The sequence below is a fragment of the Eumetopias jubatus genome, unplaced genomic scaffold (genome assembly GCF_037043125.1).
Source record: "Eumetopias jubatus isolate StellerSeaLion01/CBP00866 unplaced genomic scaffold, mEumJub1_p1.0 scaffold_16, whole genome shotgun sequence".
Lineage (NCBI taxonomy): Eukaryota > Metazoa > Chordata > Mammalia > Carnivora > Otariidae > Eumetopias > Eumetopias jubatus.
Genome location: NW_028274822.1, coordinates 37,400,353 through 37,422,882, shown reverse-complemented (window position 1 = coordinate 37,422,882; position 22,530 = coordinate 37,400,353). Strand labels below are relative to the sequence as shown.

General features: G+C 38.8%; 1 protein-coding gene across 3 annotated transcripts in view; it reads left to right on the top strand.

Annotated features, from left to right (window-relative positions):
- Positions 1 to 22,530, top strand: part of GALNT1 (polypeptide N-acetylgalactosaminyltransferase 1) — a 124,463-nt gene that overhangs the window by 30,253 nt on the left and 71,680 nt on the right. The window contains exons 1-2 of one of the 3 annotated variants that reach the window (XM_028098278.2): positions 10,302 to 10,322; positions 15,186 to 15,240. The gene's annotated coding sequence lies outside the window, so the exon portion shown is untranslated. Of the gene's footprint in view, positions 1 to 10,301; positions 10,323 to 11,302; positions 11,408 to 15,185; positions 15,241 to 22,530 lie in introns of those variants that run through there. The other 2 variants (XM_028098277.2, XM_088019747.1) reach the window with 2 other exon arrangements.

The following is a 22,530-nucleotide window of genomic DNA, read 5'->3' as shown; positions in this document are numbered from 1 at the left end:
GAGGTAAGTGTTCTTGAGAAATTCTTGAGAAGTTCTCTTTCACTGGATTTGGGGTTGGAGCTCATACTACTTGAATGGAGCAGAAAAACCCAAGCCAAGAATTTTGTGAAAGTGGTTTCAGGTTGTTAGGCCTGAGAAGCAAATTGTCTGTGAAGGAATATGGGGAACACAGACCTCAGGGAGTTGACACAGATAAAAGTTTCTAGGAACATGAGCTCACAATTACAAAAATCAAAAACACTTCAAATAAGTCACCATGAGTTAATCAGCTGAACTAGGAAACCATATAGTCAGGCATTCAGAAACTGCAGATAGTCTAGTTGTTAGGTACAGAATAGAAAATAAATGTTTAATAGGTTCAGAGAGTATAAAGATATGGCTAAGGAGCAAGAGGCTATCAAAAGCAATTAGGGAAGCCGAATTCAGCAGTGTGTGAAGGAAATACTGCATATTGAACAAAGGGTTTAATTCCAAGAAGGCAAGCTGGGTCATGCATTAGAAAAATCTGTTAATTTCTAAATTTCTTAATTTTAAAAAAAGTGTCATCCGAAATGATGCAGGAAAAACATTTATTAAAATACAGTATTCTTTTAGGATAAAAAAACCTAAGGAGTGGGAAAGAAATTCCATAACCTTCTTAAAACATTCCTTTAAAAATCAGCTATCTCATCTCTCCAGCATTACACTGGTGGGGAAAAAAAAAACTTACAAGGCTATAAGGAATGAACAAAATGGTCTTCCTTAAAGTCAATATGGATATTGTCAAAGGAGATTCACATCCACAGATAAATCCTTAGGGCTTATAATAGTTATTGAATATAAGATCAACTTAGTAAAATCAATTCTATTACTCTAACCTAATGGCTCGCAATAAAAAAAGTGATATTTCACAACAGTTTAAGAAAAAAAAGCTACCTAGGAATAAATATAAAAAGAGGTGGCAAAAGTTACATTGGAAGACATTAAAGAAGACCCAAATATATTTGGGGGCCAATCATGTTCATAGGGAGAAAGACTGTGTCTTGTAAATTTATCAATTAATCTGTCATTAATATATAAATTCATTACTATTTCAATAAAAACCCTTCAGTGTATGGTTTTTATTTCTTTGTTCTTGTGGAATTTGACAAGTCTAAAATTTGGCCAAGAATAGCCAAGGTATTTCTGAAGACCACTTGTCCTACTAGATTTTAAGACTTAATGTGAAACTTTAGTAATTGAGATCATGTAATAATAGGGCAAGGATAGACAAATAGGTAATGGAAGAAAATTGAGGTGAAAAACAGAACTCTACATACTTGGAAATATGGTATATAACGGAGCTAGTGTTAGAAATCGAATACGGAATGGAATACTCTGTAAATGATGTTGGTATTGTTATTTAGCCACATTGGGAAAAAAAGATTTCTCACCTCACACCATATTAAAAAAACTAATTCCAGATGGATTAAAAAGTTAATTATGAAATGAAAAACATAAGCTTTCAGAATAAAATATTAGAGTATTTTATAACCTCAGGCTTGCTTAACCAGATGCTAAAAGCAAAATTGTTTAGAAAAAGGTTAATAAATGTGGCTATATTAAAATTAAGAGCTTTTATTTCTCCTTTCCAACAGAGTGCAGAGACTAGTCACAAGTACAAAAATAGAAGAATTTCTCACATACAATTGACAAAAAAATTTTTATCATAGTAATGTACACCCATGTCTGTATGTCTGTACACAGTCTATATACACACGTCTATATGTCATATATGTCATGTAATGTGAATGTGAAAAAGATAAATGGGCAATAGAAAAGCCATTTCATAGAAGAAAAATGAACAGCCATTAAATATTTGTCAACGAGGAAATGCAAATGAAAACGACATTGATTGTAAAACTTGGACAATATCAAGTACACCACTGTAATACACTTTATGGCAGAAGTCGGCAAACTCGCTGTAAAGTTCCACGCAGTAAATATTGAAGGCTTTGCAGGCCATATAGTCAGTTGTTGCGGTTACTTAGCTTTGCCGTGATAGTGCCAAAGCAGCCATAAACCATTCGTAAAGAAATAGAATGGGTGTGGTTGTGTTCCCATAAAATTTTGTTTATAAAAATAGCAGTCTGCCAACTCCTGCTCTGTGGCACCAAAGAAGAGTTGGTGAATTATTAACTTTTGTTAATAGTGTGGACAAATCTTAAAAACATGCTGGAGTAAAAAGGTAGCAAAAGAATACATTATAGTATGATTCTATTTATATAAGCCTGGAGGTAGACTACAAAGGGTACAGATTTATGGGTTTTAACCATGATTACTGGCACAAAGTCTGTGTGAGTTTGGCCAAATTACCCAACCTTTTAAAGTGTCCGTTTTCTTCCCTGTGAGGTGATGAGCTCACTAGGTAATAGTACCTAGCTCACCGCTTGCTGGGAGGATTATGCCACAGAGTGCCTCTGAACACGGCTGAGCACTCAGTAAGTGCGAAGTAACCATTGTTGTGCTTTCCCTCTCCTTCTTTAACTTCTGTCTTCATGAAAGGAAAGAAAAGCCTTTCTAGCTCTAGGAACTCTAGATATTTTTTTATCCAGCCTTCCACAGTGTAGGGCTAATGGGCCTAGTAGTAAAGCTTGAAATATCCTGAAGTCTTGAGTAATGTTTGATTTCTTTACCTAGCACAGTTTATGAGACCCTCTGGTGTTTTTTGTTTTATAATTTTTTAAAATAAAGATTTCTTTATTTGAGAGAGAGAGAGCACATGAACAGAGGGGAGGGGCAAGACGGAGAGGGAGAAGCAGGCTCCCCTCTGAGCAGGGAACCTGTCGAGGGGTGATCTCAGGACCCCAGGATCATGACCTGAGCCAAAGGCAGATGCTTAACCAACTGAGTCACCACCCGGGTCCCCCCTCTGATGTTTTTTAGTGTCATGTTTAAATCACCCAGCTCACTGAAGCTTGCTAAATATTGACAAATACAGCTTGCAGTGTCACTTAACTTTCCTCTGTAGCAGTTAGCCTTCTGGAGAACGCCTTTCTGAGAACTTGGTTCTTTTTTGGTTTTGTTGTGCCACTCTCCAGATTCTTCTTGACCTCTTAGACCTTTCGGTTCTCCAAATGTGCGTGTTCTTTTTTTTTTTTTAAGATTTTATTTATTTATTTAAGAGAGAGAATGAGAGATAGAGAGCATGAGAGGGAAGAGGGTCAGAGGGAGAGGCAGACTCCCTGCTGAGCAGGGAGCATGATGTGGGACTCGATCCCAGGACTCCAGGGTCATGACCTGAGCCGAAGGCAGTCGCTTAACCAACTGAGCCACCCAGGCGTCCCTAAATGTGCATGTTCTGCTGACTCCTAGAACCTATGACTCTTCAGCTTCCTCAGCTGAAACATGAATGTAAAACCCACTTGAAACGTTTGTTGTTAGGCTAAAATTTTCTCATACACAGTCATCTGTAGAGGAACCCTATACCCACAGACTCGGATTCATTTATGTTTGGGGTGGAGACTTGTGTGAAGACAAACAGAACTTCATGAGTGGTTCCTCTCCCATTTGGGCAGCAGTGATACCTGGGTGTAATGTGTATGGGACATTGCAAGCGGTCTGACATTTTTCCTCTCGGTCTTCTGTCTGTGGCTCCTGTTCTCCATGCCCTCCAGGCCACCTGGAATCCTTTGTCACAGGTATTCATGGTGACTGTCGTGTCCCTAAGGACGGGGACACTGTCTAACTCTGCTTTCCCGGGTCTGGTGAAATGCTTGGCATATAGTAAGTGGTGTTATTAAATTGAAGTTAAGTGAATCACAAAACACTAATGCTTGCAATATTTGGCCTGCCAGAGTAGGATGTTAAATCCATTCATAATCCTAACTTAGCTTTTAGTTATCTGGAACAAACTTAAAAGTTATTTCTTTGTATTTCAAAAAATTCTAACATATATAAAAGTAGAAGAAATAGTAAAACGAACCCCCTTAAACCTGTTTCCATCTTCGATATTCAGCAGAGGTTAAGATGTGCCACACATGCTTCACCTCTCAATCCCCTCCACCCCTGACCCCCAAGCCCCAAGTATTTTAAAGTAATACAAGACATCATGTCATTTTACCTCTAACATTCTTTATGTGGATCTTTCAAAAATGACATTTTTTCAAATCTATCCATAATGCTGTTGTTATTCCCGATAAAATTAACAATAATCCCTCAGTATCATCTAATACCCAGTGTGTAGTCAGATTTCCCTCAGTGGTCCCTAAAATGTCCGAGTTGGTTTATAGATTCAAAAGTCAAATCCACACATTACATTTGGTTTCTATGAAACAAAAACAACTCTTCTGTGGAGAAATAGAACAATACCTAGTTTTTATTATTTCTCTCCCTTTCTCCTTTGCTCCTTTTAAAATAACTCTCCCTCGAGATAAGTTTCTTTATCATAAAACCATAAACTTTACTGTATCAGGTAAAGCTTTCATCTTCTCCTTTAAGACTGCTTTGCTGTTCTTTTTTTGGTAATCAGACACTTCGTGTATATAAGGCAGTACTACACTTAACAGCACAGCAAAATGCAAAACTGAGTTATAGTTAAATTTAACTGTTCTCCGCAGTGCTGTTAGTACTTCTCATTAAAGCTGTAAAATTATTTTATATTCATTAAAAGGTATATGCTCTTTGATAATGTTTAAATGTATCTTAGCTGTTTTAGTTATTCCTCTTGAATTTATAGTGATAAGAGGGAAGCTAAATCCAGGTTGTAATGTAGTATGTGTGTTTGAAAAAAATCTGCTCGTGTGCGAACCCAATTCTTAAATTCTCTAAATCTGAAGTGGCAAAAGGTCATCTGCAGAAAAAATGATCTTTTAGTTACATTTTTATTAGTAATAAAGAAAAACATGTGCAACTGTTTAGTGTAAGTAGGAAGGAGAGAGAACCCAAGTATTCAGAGGTTTAGCAAAGTACAATTTTGAGAATTCAGTGGAATTGAAAAAAAATGCAGAAGAAATGTTTTGAGTTATTGATGTGACTATAGCAGGATTCTTTTAGGGATTTTTTTTTCAATAATTTTCCTGTTAGCTTTCTATTACATTCTTAAATGTAAACATCCCCATCACCGTGGTTTTTTGTTTTTTTGTTTTGTTTTGGTTCTGAGATCAGGAAGCAAACCTCCAAAGGGCTTTTTAAAAAAAAATTCCAGGAAAAGGCTCTTGGGATGATGGGGCCTAGTGTGGATCTCAGTATCAGTGCAGAAGCCATCTGAGACTAGGGGAAAACCAAATTGAGGGAGTGAGGCAGAGAATAGCTATTCACAGAAAGAAAAGGCAAGGAGCCAGAAAGTGAGTAAATTCAGCAGGAGAGAATGCAGAACAACCACTAACGTTATAAGCTAAGAAACGAAATTAAGTGGCATTAGGGAGAAACAAAATAAGTGAGAAATCAAATTAGGAAAAAAAATGCACAAAAACGAATGTACCACCATATTGCTGACTACCGAAAGAAAAATGAAGAGTATGTTTTGCACTGCGTGGTATCTGTGATAAATCATGACTGACAAGATCATTATCTTTCTGTAACAGGCCAGTAAGTGAACAAGTTTTGTTGTTTCTTTTGTTCTTTTTCACATGGTAACTAACTATTTCAGACCGTTATCTTGGGCCCAAATCTAAAACCTACCTTCATTTCAAACTTGTGTTTTCATCTGGTCTTTTGAGCAAATTTTAAAACTTTTTAGATCCCAGAAGGTGACTTGAGTTAATATCCAAGTAACATCAGACAGTGTTTTAGGTGAAGTAGTTCTCAAAAGAACCTCCCTGTTTACAATTGTAAAAGACAACTACATTTCATCTGAGGGTACTATTGTCTTGTGATATTTTTGCCCAGATGATCCAGTTGTAGAGACAGAAAACTATGGCCCTGAGCTCTGGGGAATGCATGGAGAAGGAAAAATAGGGAAAGGGAACGACAACAGAGATTTCCATTTAGTCTGCAAATTGTTTTTGGTTTTTCTCATCCGCAGCTCGGAGCCAGGAGGCTGTGGGATTGTTTGTCATCCACACGGGGCCGTAGCTGTGCTGGTGGCAGTACCGTAGTAGCTGTCTGTGCTCTCCAGGCGTGGTTGGCCTGTTCTAGTGAATTCTTTATCCACTCTGGTTGGCCACCTCATAAACTATATGTGTTGCCTTTGTATTTTTTCTTGATCTGTGGGCCAGCAGTTGTCTGTGGTTAACATTTGAGAATCTCTGTTTCAAATCTGGGAAGTGAAAGATTTTTTTAATCAAAAATTAAAAACATAGAAAAGTACAGTAGCAGAATCTTTTTCCTATGTCTTATGTTAACATTCCCCCCCCCCCATTTTCTTCTGTGTCAGTTAGCATTAGGTTTGGCTGCATTTAAAAGATCTCGACACCTCTTCTTCCCCCACCCCCCGAAAAGGTGCTTTAAAGAGGACTTTTTTCCTCTCGGGACATGGCAGCTGTGTGGTCATCAAGACTGGACATCTTCTATCTTTCTGCTTTGCGGTGCTTAGCTTGTGGCTCTCTTTCTCAAGGTCATCTCATGGTTGCTGAGAAGGTCCTTGCAGCTCCATCCCTCATGTTTTTATCCCAGGCAGGAGAATAAAGGAAGGAGTAAGGGCAAAGGGCACATGTCCCCGTGAAGTCCTTACCCTTTCGGTATCTTTCCCATGGCACAACCCAGTGATTTCTGATTTATCTTATTGGCTACCTTAATCTGCTGTGCAGGCCAAGATGTGTAAATTGCCACTCTTAGAAGTAGAGCAGTTTGATTTGTAAGACCAAAGAGGAAAATAGGAATTTGGTGAGAAACTAAATTGTAGCAGTCTGCCACAGTTTAGATCTTTTACATAAAAAAAGTTCCAGTATTATTGAAGCCTTTCCCTCCCTTCTCAGAAATATCCATAATGTGAATTTGGTATATTATATTCCTGCACATTATTCTTTCTTTACAATATATGTTTGTGTCTCTGAATAATGTCTTATTTTAATATGCTTTAAAACTGAATATAAATGGAACATACTACACATATCCTGCATATATTGCTTTTTTACATTCAGCAGCGTTTACCCATATTGATGCACGTAGTTCTAGTTTAATTTTAACTGCCTGTATATTATTCTGTTACATGGTTTATTTTTTCATTTTCCTCTTGCTATACATCTAGGTTGTTACCTTTTTTTTCCCCCCATTATAAACAATGCTGTCGTCTTTGTGCATGTCTCCTTATACACATGTGTGAGAGTTTCTCCAGGGTACGTACCTGAAGTGGAATTACTGAATAATGGGGTAGTGTTTTCTTCAGCTATTCTAGATATTGCTGGATTGCTCTCCAAAGTGGCTGTGCCAAATTATTACACTTGGAACAACATTGTATGAGTGTCACATTTCTTTATTACTAACACTTTTGCCAGTTTGATGAGGTCACATTCATTTTCCTGCCTACTACTGAAGTTGAGCGTATTTTCATATATTCATTGGCTATATACTTTCCTTGCCTCTGATTTGTCCATTACCATGCCATTTTTCACTTGAGTGTTGAGTTGGAAAAGTTTTTAATACATTCTGATACTAATCTTTTCTTGAATATTTTCCCCTAGATGTTGGTTTATCATTTGACTGTCCATGATGACATCTTTGGTTATATTTAAAAAATTAATTTTCGGGACACCTGAGTGGCTCAGGTTATGATCCCAGGGGCCCTGGGATGGAGCCCCACATTGGGCTCCCTGCTCAGCGGGGAGCTTGCTTCTCCCTCTGCCGCTCCCCCTGCTTGTGCTTTCTCTCTCTGTGTCAAATAAATTAATAAAATCTTTTTAAAAAAAGTAATTTTCATGTAGTGGAAATTGCTTTTTCCTTTTATGGTTTGTGTTTTTTGAGTATTAAGAAATTCTTCCTTACCCAAAGATATGAAGATATTTGCCTCTATTTTATTTTAAAGTTTTAGAACATATATCCTTAAATCTTTAATTCACCTGGAATTGTTCTTTTGTATGGTGTGAAGTAGGAGTTTTATTTCATTTTTACATGTGGATGAACCGTTTATTAAACAGCCCGTCTTTTTCACACTGATTTGTAGTGCCACCTCTGTTGTATATCAAGTTTGCATATTCATGTGGTCCGATTCTGGACTCTCCATTCTGTTTTATTGGTTCTTTAATCTGTCTCTGCCCATGTATCATACTGACTTAATTACTGTAGCATGATATGTGGTAGACAGAGTTCTTTCACCCTGTTCAAGATTTTATTGGCTTTCATGGCTTTGTTCTTCCATGTGATTTTAGCCTGCTTTTAAAGTTCTATAAAAAAAAAATTATATTGAGGGGGTACCTGGGTGGCTCAGTTTGTTAAGCAACTGCCTTCGGCTCAGGTCATGATCCCGGGGTCCTGGGATCGATCCCCACATCGGGCTCCTTACTCAGCGGGAAGCCTGCTTCTCCCCCTCCCTCTATCGCTGCTCTGCCTGCTTGTGCGCTCTCTCTCTGTCAAATAAATAAATTAAAAAAAATTATATTGAGATTTTGATTGGAACTGTATTAAGTATATAGATTAATATTGAGAGAATTTATTTCTTTGATAAACCATCCATATTTGAGCATGCTATTCTTTTTAATTTTTAAAGATCTTTTAAAGCAATTTTCTAGTTATTGGCGATAAGAATTTATTGAATTTTGGGCGCCTGGGTGGCTCAGATGGTTAAGCGTCTGCCTTCGGCTCAGGTCATGATCCCAGAGTCCTGGGATCGAGTCCCGCATCGGGCTCCCTGCTCCTTGGGAGCCTGCTTCTCCTCTGCCTCTCTCTCTCTCTCTCTCTGTGTCTCTCATGAATAAATAAATAAAATCTTAAAAAAAAAAAAAAAAAAAAAAGAACCATTTCTAAAAAAAAAAAAAGAATTTATTGAATTTTGCATGTTGAACTTGTATCCAGCAACCTTGCTAAAAGTTCTCATTAGTTCTCATTGTCTTTATTGTTTTGGATTTTTCTACCATTTTCTTTTTTTGTTTTTCTTCTTTCCAATTCTTAAATCTTTTGTTTCATTTTCTTGTTTTACTCTTCTGGGTAGGAGTTCTAGTACATTGTTGACAGGAAGAAGTGATAAAATACATTTTTATCCTTTTATTAAAAACTTTAAGCTGTTTTGTTTACTGGAAATTTGGGCTAACAAAGTTTATTCTTAATTTCAGTCTCCTTGGATTTCTTTTCTCTTTGTTGTAAATATCATGAGTGGGTGCTAGGTTGTACTATTTCACATAAAATATAAGTCCCTGACAACTGTGTAGTTCCACTTAACTCCCACCTCTATTGTGTGCTCTAATTTCTTCATATATTACATCTTCATATTAAGAAACTAATGCAGTACAAAGTTAGAATTTTTAATCAGCCATATGTCTTTTAAGAAAGCAAGAGGGAAGAGTGCCTGGGTGGCTCAGTCGGTTAAGTGGTTAAGCGTTGTGCTCTGTACCTTGTGTACTCTCTCTGTCAAATAAATGAAATTTTTATTTTTTTTAAAGATTTTATTTGTTTATTTGTCAGAGAGAGAGAGTGAACACACAAGCAGGGGGAGGGGCAGGCAGAGGGAGAAGCAGGCTTCCCACCAAGCAGGGAGCCTGATGTGGGACTCGATCCCAGGACCCCGAGATCATGACCTGAGCCGAAGGCAGCTGCTTAACCGACTGAGCCACGCAGGTGTCCCTAAATAAAATTAAAAAAAAAAAAAAAAAAAGGAAAAATCAGGCTTTTATGTTTACTCCTACATTTACCATTGCTTCTGTTCTTCATTTCTCCTTATAGATCTGGTGTCATTTCCCTCTGCCTGGAGAACTTCCTTTAGCATTGCTTGTAGTGCAGGTCTGCAAAGAGATGAGTTGTTTTGGCTTCTCTTGACCTGAAAATTGTTTCATGTCATGAGAAGTCAACCACTTCTTTTTCTCTGTATATAGTATGTCTTTTTTCCTCTGGCTGCTTTCAGGTTATTCTCTGTATCGTTAGTGTTTAGCACTTTGTATATGATGTGCTCTAGTTGGGATTTTTTTTGTATTTATCTTGCTTAGGGTTCAGTGGGCTTAGATTTACGATTTTATGTTTTCTCCAAATCGTGGACGTTTTTGGCTGTTATTTTTGCATATACTTTTCTGTATAATAATATAATTTTTGTATAATTTTCTCCTTTTGGGACTTTGATTTTGCATATGTTAAACTTATGATACTGTACCATAACTCACTGAGGCTTTCTGTTCATTAAAAATTTTTTCTTTCAGATCTTCAGATTGGATACTTGCTTTGATGTATCTTTAAATTGACTGACCCTTTACAGGCATACCTCATTTTATTGCATTTTGCAGGTACCGTGTTTTTTACAAATTGAAGGTTTGTGGCAGCCCTGCGTTGAGCAAGTCTGTTGACATCATTTTCCAATGGTGTTTACTCACTTTGTGTCCCTGTGTCATATTTTGGTAATTCTTGCGATATTTCAAACTTTTTCATTATTATGTTTGTTATGGTGACCTTTGATCAGTGAGCTTTGATGTTACTATTGCAGTTGTTTTGGGGTGCCACAAACTGTGCTCATATAAGATGGTGAACTTAATTGGTAAATGTTATGTGTGTTCTGACTGCTTCACCTACCGACCGTTCGTTCCCCTTCTCCTCCCCCTCTCCTCGGGCGTCCCTAATCACTGAGACACAAAAATATTGAAATTAGGCCAATTCTTTTTTTTTTAAAGATTTTATTTATTTATTTGAGAGAGAGAATGAGAGAGAGCACGAGAGGGAAGAGGGTCAGAGGGAGAAGCAGACTCCCTGCTGAGCAGGGAGCCCGATGTGGGACTCGATCCCGGGACTCCAGGATCATGACCTGAGCCGAAGGCAGTCGCTTAACCAACTGAGCCACCCAGGCGCCCTGAAATTAGGCCAATTCTAACCCTACAGTGGCCTCTCAGTGTTCAAGTAAAAGGAGTTGCATGTCTCTTTAAATCAAAAGCTAGAAATGATTTAAGCTGAGTGAGGAAGGCATGTTGAAACTGAGATAGGCTGAAAGCTAGGTGTAATCTGCCAGCCAAGTTGTGAATGTAAAAGAAAAGTGCTTGAAGGAAATTAAAAGTGCTACTCCAGTGAAGAATGATAGGAAAGTCAAACAGCCTTATTACCGATAATGCAGGAAGTTTTAGTGGTATGAATAGAAGATCAAACCAGCCACAACATTCCCTTAAGTCAAAGCCTAATCCAGAGCAAGCCCTAACTCTCTTCAGTTCCAGGAAGGTTGAGAGAGGTGAGGAAGCTGCAGAAGAAAAGTCTGAAGTCTGAAGCTAGCAGAAGGTGGTTCACGAGGTTTGAGGAAGGAAGCCATCTCTGTAACATAAAAGTGCAAGGTGAAGCAGCAAGTGCTCATGTAGAAGCTGCAACAACCTAGCCAGAGGATCCAGCCAAGGTAATTAATGAAGGTGGCTACACTAAATAACAGATTTTCACTATAGACAAAGTAGCCTTCTATTGGATGAAAATGCCATCTAGGACTTTCATAGCTAGACAGGAGAAGTCAGTGACTGGTTCCAGAGCTTCCGAGGACAGGCTGACTCTCTTGTTAGGGGCTAATGCAGCTGGTGAGTTTAGGTTGAAACCAACGCTCATTGACCATTCTGAAAATCTGAGGTCTCAGGAGTTACACTAAATGCTGTGCCTTTTCTCTAGAAATGGAACAACAAAGCTTAAATTGACAGCACATCTGTTTACAACATGGTTTACTGACTATTTTAAGCCCATTGTTGAGACCTACAGCTCAGGAAAAAATAAAAATTCCTTTGAATATATTACTGCTCATTGACAATGGACCTGGTCACCCCAGAGCTCTGATGGAGATACCACAATGAGATTAACCTTGTTTCCATGCCTGCTAACAGTATCCATTCTTCAGCTCATGGGTCAAGGAGTATTTTTAACTTTTAAGTCTTGTTATTGAAGAAATATGTTTTGTAAGGCTATAGCTGCTATAGATAATGATTCCTCTTATGGATCTGGGCAAAGTCAGTTGAATACCTTCTGGAAAGGATTCTAGATGCTAGGAAGAACATACGTGATTCATGGGAAGAGGTTGAAATATCAACATTAACAGGACTCTGGAAGTTGATTCCAGCCCTCATGGATGACTTTGCGGGGTTCAGGACATCAGTGGAGGAAGTCACTGCAGATGTGGTGGAAATAGCAAGAGAACTAGAATTAGTAGAGCCTGAAGATGTGACTAAATTGCTGCACAGTCTCATGATAAAATTTGCACAGATGAGGAGTTGTTTCTTGTGATGAGCAAAGAAAAGTCGTTTCTTGAGATGGCATCTACTCCTGGTGAAAATACTGTGAAAATTGTTGAAATGACAACAGAAGATTTACAATATCATATAAATTTAGTTGATCAAGCAGCGGTAGAGTTTGAGGAAATTGACTCTAATTTTGTTTTTTTCTTCAAGATTTCATTTATTTATTTGAGAGAGCAGAGAGCACAAGTAGGGAAGGGGGGCAGAGGGGCAGAGGGAGGGGGAGAAGCAGACTCCCTGCTGAGCAGGGAGCCAGATGCGGGGTTCGATCCCGGGACCCCAAGATCATCACCCAAGCCGAAGGCAGACCCCTAACTGACTGAGCCTCCCAGGCATGCCCCAATTGACTCTAATTTTGAAAGAAGTTCTGCTTTCGGTAAAATGCCGTCAAACAGCCTAGCATGCTACAGAGAAGTTGTTCATGAAAGGAGTCAGTTGAAGTAGCAAATTTCATTGTTGTCTTATTTTAAGAAATTGCCGGGGCGCCTGGGTGGCTCAGTCCTTAAGCGTCTGCCTTCGGCTCAGGTCATGATCCCAGGGTCCTGGGATCAAGCCCCACATCCGGCTCCCTGCTTGGTGGGAAGCCTGCTTCTCCCTCTCCCATTCCCCCGCATGTGTTCCTGCTCTCGCTAACTCTCTCTCTGTCAAATAAATAAAAAATCTTAAAAAAAAAAACAAAACTGGCCACAGCCCCGCCACCTTCAGCATCCACCACCCTGATCAGTCAGTAGCCATCAGCGTAGAGGCAAGACCCTTCACAGCAAAATGATTATGAGACTCTGAAAGCTCAGATAATGGTTAGCATTTTTTTAACAATGAAGTATTTTTTAAGATATGTACTTTAGTTTTTTTAGACATACTGCTATCACATCTTAAACTATAATGTAAACAACTTTTATATGTACTGTGAAACAAAAAATTAATGTTAGTCACTTTATTACAATGTTTACTTTATTATGGTGGTCTGGAACTGAACCCACAGTATCTTCAAGATATGCCTATATTTTCTTGCCCTCTAATGTGCTGTTGAACCTGTCAAGTGAATTCTACATCTCAGACTTTGTATTTTTGTGTTCTGCATGGTCCTATATTGTTCCTTTTTATACTAAGTATCAAATTTCTTCCTTTATTAAGTTCTTGAACACATTGATAGTAGCTGCTTTATAGCCCTTGTCAACTAATGCCAACATCTGGATAATCTTGTGTCCAGAGTATACCGACTTTTTTTTTTTTTTTACCATAGTCACATTTTCTTGTTTATTTTCATGTCTAGTAATTTTTTATTGTATACTGAATGTTGTAAGTATGTTTTTGTGCCTCATAATTTTGTTTTCTCTGAAAGAGTGTTGATTCTTTGTTGTTCTAGCAGGCAGTTAACTGGCTGGACCTAAATTCCAAACTCTGTTTCTGCTGCACTGGGCAACACCTGATCTCTTGCTCAGTTCTTTCAGCCATTTTAGCTGTTGCTTTTCTTTGGGGCCTCTGGAGTCTCCTGTGTTGTGTGTTCAGGGCTCAGCTAAGGATTGTGGTGGAGTTTACATATATAAACATATGTAGGATTTTCTTCCTTACTTTCTAGTTGCTCTACTAGCCCCGACCTTCATCCTTTGATGCCACAAGCCAATGAGAGTGTGACTTCTTGAGTTTTACCTGCTTTACACAATGCAGGGTGGTCTCTGCCCTCAGGCAAGCAGCCATTAAAAAGCAAATCTCGGCTAGTATAGTCCCCCTGTTTCAAGGGTTGCCTTCTCTTTTCTGTGTTTTGGTTGCTATCTAGTGATTCTCTAATTTTTTTTTAATTTCTTTTTTTAAAGTTTTTATTTGAATTCCAGTTACTTGACACATACTAGTTTCAGGTGTACAGTATAGTGATTCAGCACTTCCATACAACACCTGGTGCTCATCACAAGGGCCCTCCGTAATCACCATCACCTATCTAACTTATCCAGTACTTTTCAGTAGTGGTTTTTACATTTTGGCCAGAGTTTATAATTAATTGTTTGTGGGAGGGTTACTCCAGTATAAGCTGTTTCACCTTTCTGTGTGTAAGTCTTTCATGCTTTAATTTTTTTTAAAAGACTTTTTAGAGCAGTTTTAGATTTACAGTAAAATTTGAGAGGAAGTTGTAGATATTTCCCATATGGCTTCTGCCCCCAGACATAAAAAGCTCCCCCATCATAAGTATAATTTCTCCTTCAGCACCTCTGAGAGAAATAACTTTTCTTAAATGCACCCAACAGTTTTCCCCTCGGGTCCTGCTGGTTGAGATTTGGTCACTTGTACCAGGAAGAGGAATAGAACAGCCATGGCTAGCTTGAATGAATAAAGAATAGGTAGTCTAGCAGAGAATGATCAGCTGAATTCAGCTGGGGTTCTAATGGAGTAAAATGGGGTGTGTTGGGGGGGATAAGAAATAAGCAGTACCGGGGCACTTGGATGGCTCAGTCGGTTAGCAGGTAGACTGCTTCCCATTCCTTCTCACTCGTGCTCTCTCTCGCTCTCTCTCAAATAAATAAGTAAAATCTTAAAAAAAAAAAAAAGAATAGTACCTGCTGCAGGTGCTATCTCTGTGTCTTCGGCCTTCCCATCTGGAAAGTTAATATTCTGATAGATTTCTAAGAGGAGGAATGATACTTTTATAGTATTTCCACTGAGCTTGATGTTGGAGCTCAGTAATATTTTATTCATATACTAGACATTAACTGAACACCTTTTATGTGCAAGGTTTGGGGAAGTACCTATTATGTGCCTGTGCTCAGCATTGGAGCTAAATAAGATATCGGTTTTGCCCTCTGGTATGGCTGACTTAAAGTCCAGTGGAATAGGGTGGCTGAAGTAATAAGGGGGGAGGATAGAGTTATTCTGTAATAATCTGATTTTAGGAAATTTATTTTTCAACAGGAAATGTGGGACATGTCGATTTGGGATATGAATTCATTTGAAAAACCACTTTGGGGTAAGTTGATAGCTGGGAGTGAATGACTTCAGGTTTGCACTTCTCTTTTCCCTGGGGCTTGCTCTTACAGCTATGGAGGTTTCACACGTATGTTGATTGGACTTTATGCCTCATATATACATAAGTGAATGGCTTATACTAAAATGCAAATTCAATTATTTGAGAAATGTAACCATCAAGCATAGTCCCAGTACTAATTAATTAGTGCATTCATATTTCCTTAAGGTGGTCAGTTTGAAGACTAGATGAATATCAAGTTTAGGAATAAAAAGGTTCTTACTATATGGGGTTTAACCTGCTTGAGCTCACTCAATAATCCTGTCATGTGGGCTGGAAATCACTCATAGAATCATCAGTGTTGAAGATTTCAGAGTTAAAGTTTACCTCTGAGCTTCTTTTTGCAGTACCCTGCATGGCCATTTGAGTAATCATTGCATCAGTACAAATATAAAAGTTCCTGATTTTTTGTTTCGTCTAAGAAAGTACCTCTGGAAATACTACTTAATATTTACTGTGTGCTGTGACATATAAGTGATGTGCATTACCTCGTTTAATTTAGTGAAAGGGACTGTACGGTGGACATATTTTCCTCAAAGGAATGAAGAACCCCAGGTTTGTGCAAATAAAGAGTAACATTGCTAGGATAGCTTAGAAAGTGTTGGAATTGAAATTTGAACCCAGATTTGAATTTCAGCATTTGGCCTATTCAGCACTTCTCTTTTAATATGCTGATTGTGTTGGGCGTTCCCACGGCCACCCCAGGTTTCATGATTAGCTAGGAGGACTCACAGGATTCAGCATATAGTCATAATAACAGCTAAGACTTCTTACAGTGAAAGGATACAAAGCAGTTGGCAAAGGGAAAAGTGCATGGGGTGAAGTCTGGAAGAAACCAGGCACAAGCTTCCAAGAACCTCTCCCAGTGGAGTCACACACGATGTCCTCTAGCAATGAATTGTGATAACATGTGAAGTGTTACCAGCTGGAGACGCTCATTAGACTCAGTGCCAGTGTTTTTATTGGGGCTGATGATGATGGCACCCTCCGCCTAGCATGTACCAAAATTCAGTCTCCCAGAAAGAAAGCCGGTGTTTTGCACAAACCATATTGTTTGTACAAATAGATTAGGCACAGTTAGGCACACTTATCCTTTAAGGTAAGTTTTGTATCAGTGTAGGGAATTATCATTTAAGTTACCAGATGCCAGTCAAGGGCCCACCTTGCAACCAGGCCTTTCTAGGGATAGTAATCTTGTGCCTGCTGTGTTAACTTTTATCCTGTACATTGGTTTATTCATTTAAGCAGATTGTGATTATGATCATTTAGCATTTAGAAGTAGCTATTATGGCAAACCAAATGCTTTAATATTGTTTGTTTTGGGGAGGAGGGGGTCCCATGACTGCCCATTAGTTTTGATTTGCTGGACTCCCCCAACTTAACATAATGTTGTACTAATGGCTAAGGTTTATTACAGCAAAGGGTGCAGTACAGGAACAGCAGGGAAGAGCTACATACAGGTGAATGCTAGGAAGATAAGACACAAACATTCCGTGTCTTTCCTCTGTGCGGATCACATGGACATGATTTTCTGTGGCCAGCCCTGGTGACTAAGACTTAGGACCCGACCAGATACAGGTGCACATCATAAATCTTGATGCTTACTTTAAACAGTGCTGACAGCCTGATACATCCTGACCCACTGCCTCTAAAATCCTTACTCAGTGACTGTGAACATTCCAGGAGTTTAGTTCTCAGAGTTTGGCCAGGGGTCATTACCATGGCTCCAGGCATCCCCCACAGATTAGCAAGGCCTGAGTAAAACAGACCTGCTGTGTTAACTCTTTCCTTAGAGCATCCTGTTGTGTTGTTGAATGTAACATTTAATGCTGTTACATTTTTTAGAATATGATATTTTAAACTTAGAAAAAAATAGCAAATATAGTTGCTAAATTTCACTTCTTTTAGAATTCTTTTCACTTCTTTTAGATTATTTTCTTTTAAAAATTTGTATAATGGTGATTTCTGAATTTACTGTTTTTGTCCACAACTGTGTGTTATATATGTTAAAGAATAGTGCAGAAATATGAACTATAAACAGTTAAATTAAGATATTACAAAATTAACCTCCACTTTATGAAGATCTTCCTTGTGAACACGATAGGATTTCTTTTTTATGTAATTTGCAGATGCACAGAAATACCAGTTTTGCAGAAAAAGAATAACCTGTTGTTTAAAAATAGGCTGATTCCAGGATTTGAAACCAATCTTTATTACTTTATCTATTGCTATTTGAAACCTGTATTGTGTTGTGCAAAAAAGACAAAGTAGATGAGGAAAGTTCCATGCTTGAAAATGAGAAGTTCTGAGTTAATGAAGTTAGATATGTTTCTTTATTGCAGAACTTCACAGAACCTTTAGGGCAGTTATATGCAGTATGAATCTCCCAGGGCATATAGAGTCTATAACATTTCCCTAATTTACTTGACCATGGAGTTTCTTTTTAGTAAGAACCCACAGGTATGGGTCCTGCAGTTACAGGGCTCTTTAGAACAAACTAGAAGGACAGGGGCGCCTGGATGGCTCAGTTGGTTAAGCGACTGCCTTCAGCTCCGGTCATGATCCCAGGGTCCTCGAATGGAGCCCTGCATCGAGCCCCAAGTCAGGCTCCCTGCTCCATGGGGAGTCTGCTTCTCCCTCTGCCTGCCACTCCCTCTGCTTGTGCTCCCTCTCTGTCAAATAAATAAAATCTTAAAAAAAAAGAAAAAGAAAACCTTGTTGCAGAAAAGTTCAGTAACTTATACTGCCTTCTGATAAATCTATTTAGAACTTCCCTATCTGTATGCCTTTTTCCCACCAGGTTTCTTGAGTTGATGTTTCTTTTTGTAATGTGAACGGTGCGTCTCTTAGATTGGTGTTTAACTGTGTGATAAGGGCTTCCATGGTGTGGATCATTGCCTTCAGGCTTGTACTATCTATGGTACCTGACCTGGTATCAGGAATGTAGTTGGTCAAGACTCAGTAAATATCCAGATAGCGTGGAATGAACTGTGACTCTAAAATACTGAATCTTTTTTTTTTTTTTTTTAAGAACAACAGTATAGGGCGCCTGGGTGGCTCAGTCATTAAGCGTCTGCCTTCAGCTCAGGTCATGATCCCAGGGTCCTGGGATCGAGTCCCACATCGGGCTCCCTGCTCCGCGGGAAGCCTGCTTCTCCCTCTCCCACTCCCCCTGCTTGTGTTCCTGCTCTCACTGTCTCTCTCTGTCAAATAGATAAATAAAATCTTTAAAAAAAAAAAAAAAGAACAACAGTATAGTAGACATAAAAGTTAGGTGCTGTACATTAATTTTAATAATGATGTCATTTTGTAAGACATTTTCAGAATTTTTCCTTTATTTTTTTAAGCATTTTAAAAAATATATTTTAGGGAGGGAGAGAGAGAGAATGCACGCAAGTCGGGAGAGAAAGGGACAGGCAGATTCCCTGGTGAACGCAGAACCCCACGCCAGGCTCAGTCTCATGATACTGAGATCATGACCTGAGCTGAAACCAAGGGACAGACGTTTAACCGACTGAGCCACCCAGGTGCCCCTGGAATTTTTCTTTTAAATGGCTCTTGACTTGAACTCCTCATCACCAACTTCTTTTCTATGACTTGTATCATTTTTTAATTTAATTTAATCCTAACAGTAGAATTGTTCCACCATAGACATGTAAACTTTTAACTACTAGATTTCTTTTTTCAATAGGTGGAATATCATTTTTAGTAATTATGGTTGTTATACCTAAGGAAGATCAGTTGGTCAAAAGTAGCCAAGACCCTCCTCAAGAAGTAGTGCAAGGTGAGAAGACTTCTTTAGTGTATATCAAGAATTATTATGAAGCTATAAGTGAGACAGCAATGTGGTGTTAAGGGTAGATGGACCAGTGGAACAGAACATAGAATGCTGGAAACCTAGTTTATGACAAAGTTTGCATTGCATGCACATCTTTAGTAAGAGGATGAACTTTCCACACATTGTGGCAGGATAATTGGTAATCCACGTGGAAGAAAGTGACATTGAATTTCTACTTAAACCTGAAAGGTAAAACTTAAGAACTTTTAGACATTAGAACATTATTTTTAATGATCTCTAGATAGAGAAGAATTTTTCTTTTTCTTTTTTTTTTTCAAGATTTTTATTTATTTATTTGACCGAGAGACAGTGAGAGAGGGAACACAAGCAGGGGGAGTGGGAGAGGGAGAAGCAGGCTTCCCGCTGAGCAGGGAGCCCGATGCAGGGCTCGATCCCAGGACCCTGAGATTATGACCTGAGCCGAAGGCAGACGCTTAACTACTGGGCCACCCAGGCACCCCTAGAGAATTTCTTAAGACGCAGAAAATGTAAACCACAAAAGATACCTCTTATTAAGAAGACAAGCTATAAACTGGGAAAAAATTCTTGGAGTTCATGTAGCCAACACAAGATTAAGAGTCCAGACTACACAAAGATCTTTACAAACTAATTGGAAAAAGACAGAACAACCCACTGAATAGAATAGTGGGCTAGACTTTATAGGCACATTAGAGAAGAGGAAATGGAATGACCAGTAATGTCAGAGACAGTGGGGAAATGCAGATTAAAACTACGTTAAGATACCAACTACACACTCACCAGATTGTCAAAAAATAAGAAAGTCTGACATCAATAAGTGTCGCCAGGGATATAACACATCCAGAGCTCTCATTTTGCTTACTATTTTGCTTCAACCACCTGGGAAAACAAATTGGTCATATTTAGTCATATTGAAAATATGCATACCCTGTGACCTAATACCCTTACGTGTGTACTCTAGATCAGGGGTTGGTGTGAAAACTCATGAGTTAAAAAAGGTTTTTAACATTTTTAAATTGTGAAATAAAAAATTATGTAATTTGTAATGTGGAAATTACATGAAATTCTGATTTCAGTGTCCATAAATAAAGTTCTGTTGGAATACTGTCACACTTACTTGATTGTGTGTCATTTATGGCTGCTTTTGTGGTATAGTACCAGAGTTGAATGCTTACACTGCAGATCTTCTGTCTTGTAAAACCTAAAATATTTACTGTCTTGCCCTTTGCGGAAGTTTATCACCCCTGCCCTATACCCCTTACTCCTACATGTGTGTGCCAGGAAACATGTTTAGGAATGTTCATAATAGTACTGTTTGTAATGATACAAACCTAGAAAGAACCAGGTGTTTATTAAATGTAAAATGTATAAACTGTGGTATGCCAAGCCAGTGGAATACTATTCAGTAGTGAAAACTAGTTGACTGTAATTGCATGTAACATATGGATGGGTCTCAGGAACTCGGTATTAAAGAAAAAAAGCAAGATAGATTTTCCCATTTATAAGCAGTTCAGAAAGAGACAAATGTAAAGAAGGCATTGCTAAGGATATCGGCAAGGTAAAGCTGTTAGGAAAAGAGAGAATGGTAAGTTTGGAATAGAAGTTGCCTTTGAGGAGCTGGGAAAGTTTTGTCCTTAAATTATTATCAGGATGACCCAGTACTGTTTACTTTTTTTGTTGTGGTTAGATTTTATTGATTTGACAGAGACACAGCAAGAGAGGGAACACAAGCAGGGGGAGTGGGAGAGGGAGAAGCAGGCTTCCCGCTGAGCAGGGGGCCCGATGTGGGGCTTGAACCCAGGACCTTGAGATCATGACCTGAGCCAAAGGCAGATGCTTAACCTACTGAGCCACCCAGGCGCCCCTAGTATTCAGCAACCTTGATGAAGTCATGAATTAGCTCTCATTTATCTATTGATTTCTTTTAGAGTTTCTGTATAGAAATCATGCTGTCTGCAGATAATTTTGTCTCTTTTTCTTCCCCTCATCCTTATTCCTTTTCTTGTCTTATTGCTTAGACTCTAGTATGTCAAATTGAAGTAAGGATGCATAAGTCATCTTATGTTACAGAAATGCATGACAAGTCAGTGAGTCCTATCATTAAATATCTTTAGGTTAAAGAATTTTCCTTCTAGGCCTTTTTTGTTGTTGAAATCCTATATTGATGAATATTGATGAATTACCTCCAAAGTTAATGGCTTCAAACAATATACATTTTTTATCTTGTATTATCTTTGGGTCAGGAATGCAGGAGCCCCTTAGCAGGGTGGTGTTGATTCAGGATCTTTCTGGATATTGCAGTCAAAATGTCAGCAGGAGCTTCAGCCATCTGAAGGGTTGATTGGGACTGCTTCCAAAGGGGTTCACTTCTGTGCCTGGCATGATAGTACTGCTTGTTGGTAGGAGGCTTCAGTTTCTCACCATGTGGACCTTTTTATAAGGATGCTTAAGTATCCTTCTGACATTGGTGCTGGCTTTCCCCAGAGTATGAGCTGAGAGAAAGCTAGGAGGACGTGTGTTTTAGGACTGGCCTTGAAATCGCACACCATTACTTCCACCATATTCTGTTGATTAGAAGCAAGTCACCAAATCCAGCCCCACGCTAGGCGGGAAATTACACTCCACAAAAATTGTTTTGTATATTGATTTTTTTAAAGTCTGCCTGCCCCAGCGACGTTGCATAGGAGCAAGGGCTTCTGTCCGCATATCTTTACCTTAGACCCCTCCTTTGGTCCTCAAACTTTTGTATCCTTAGCTGTGGTTAATATCTCTTCTTGAAGGTATCAGGGTTACCTGATACTCAGCATGTCCAAAGTCAAACTTAAGTTTCTTCCCATCTTGCTTCTTCCTTCCTTCCAAAAATTTGTCCTCTTTTATTGGTCCCTGTTTCTATGACTGGCACCACTCTGCATCCAGTGGTATAAGCCAGGATTTCCTCTTCTTTCCCCCCATCTGATTTGTCCTTGCATCCCGTTGAGTTTGTCCCTGAATATCTCTTGAATCTGCCCACTCTTATCCAGCTCCGGTTTTATCTCATATCACAGTTTCCTCTTCTTTTGTCTTGGATCCCCTGACCTTTCAGTGTTGGGCTCCTTCCTGCTACAGAGCCCTTGCTACTCACTGCCCCCAATGCTTATTTTCCCCTCAAATCATGTTTTCCTCAGGGAAGCCTTTTTGACAAAGTTTGATCTTTGTAATACAGATGTTTATATTGCTGTGTACCTCCCTTCCAAACAGTTATCACCAGTGAAATTTTATGTATATGTGACTGTTTGACTAATCCCTGCTTTCCTGGAGCCAACTCTAAATTTCATAAGGGCAAGGGGTGTGCATTCTGTTCACTTTTTTATTCCGTGCATTTGACACATTCCCTGTATTTACTGAGTTTGTGTGCATTGAACAAATTAATTAACAAG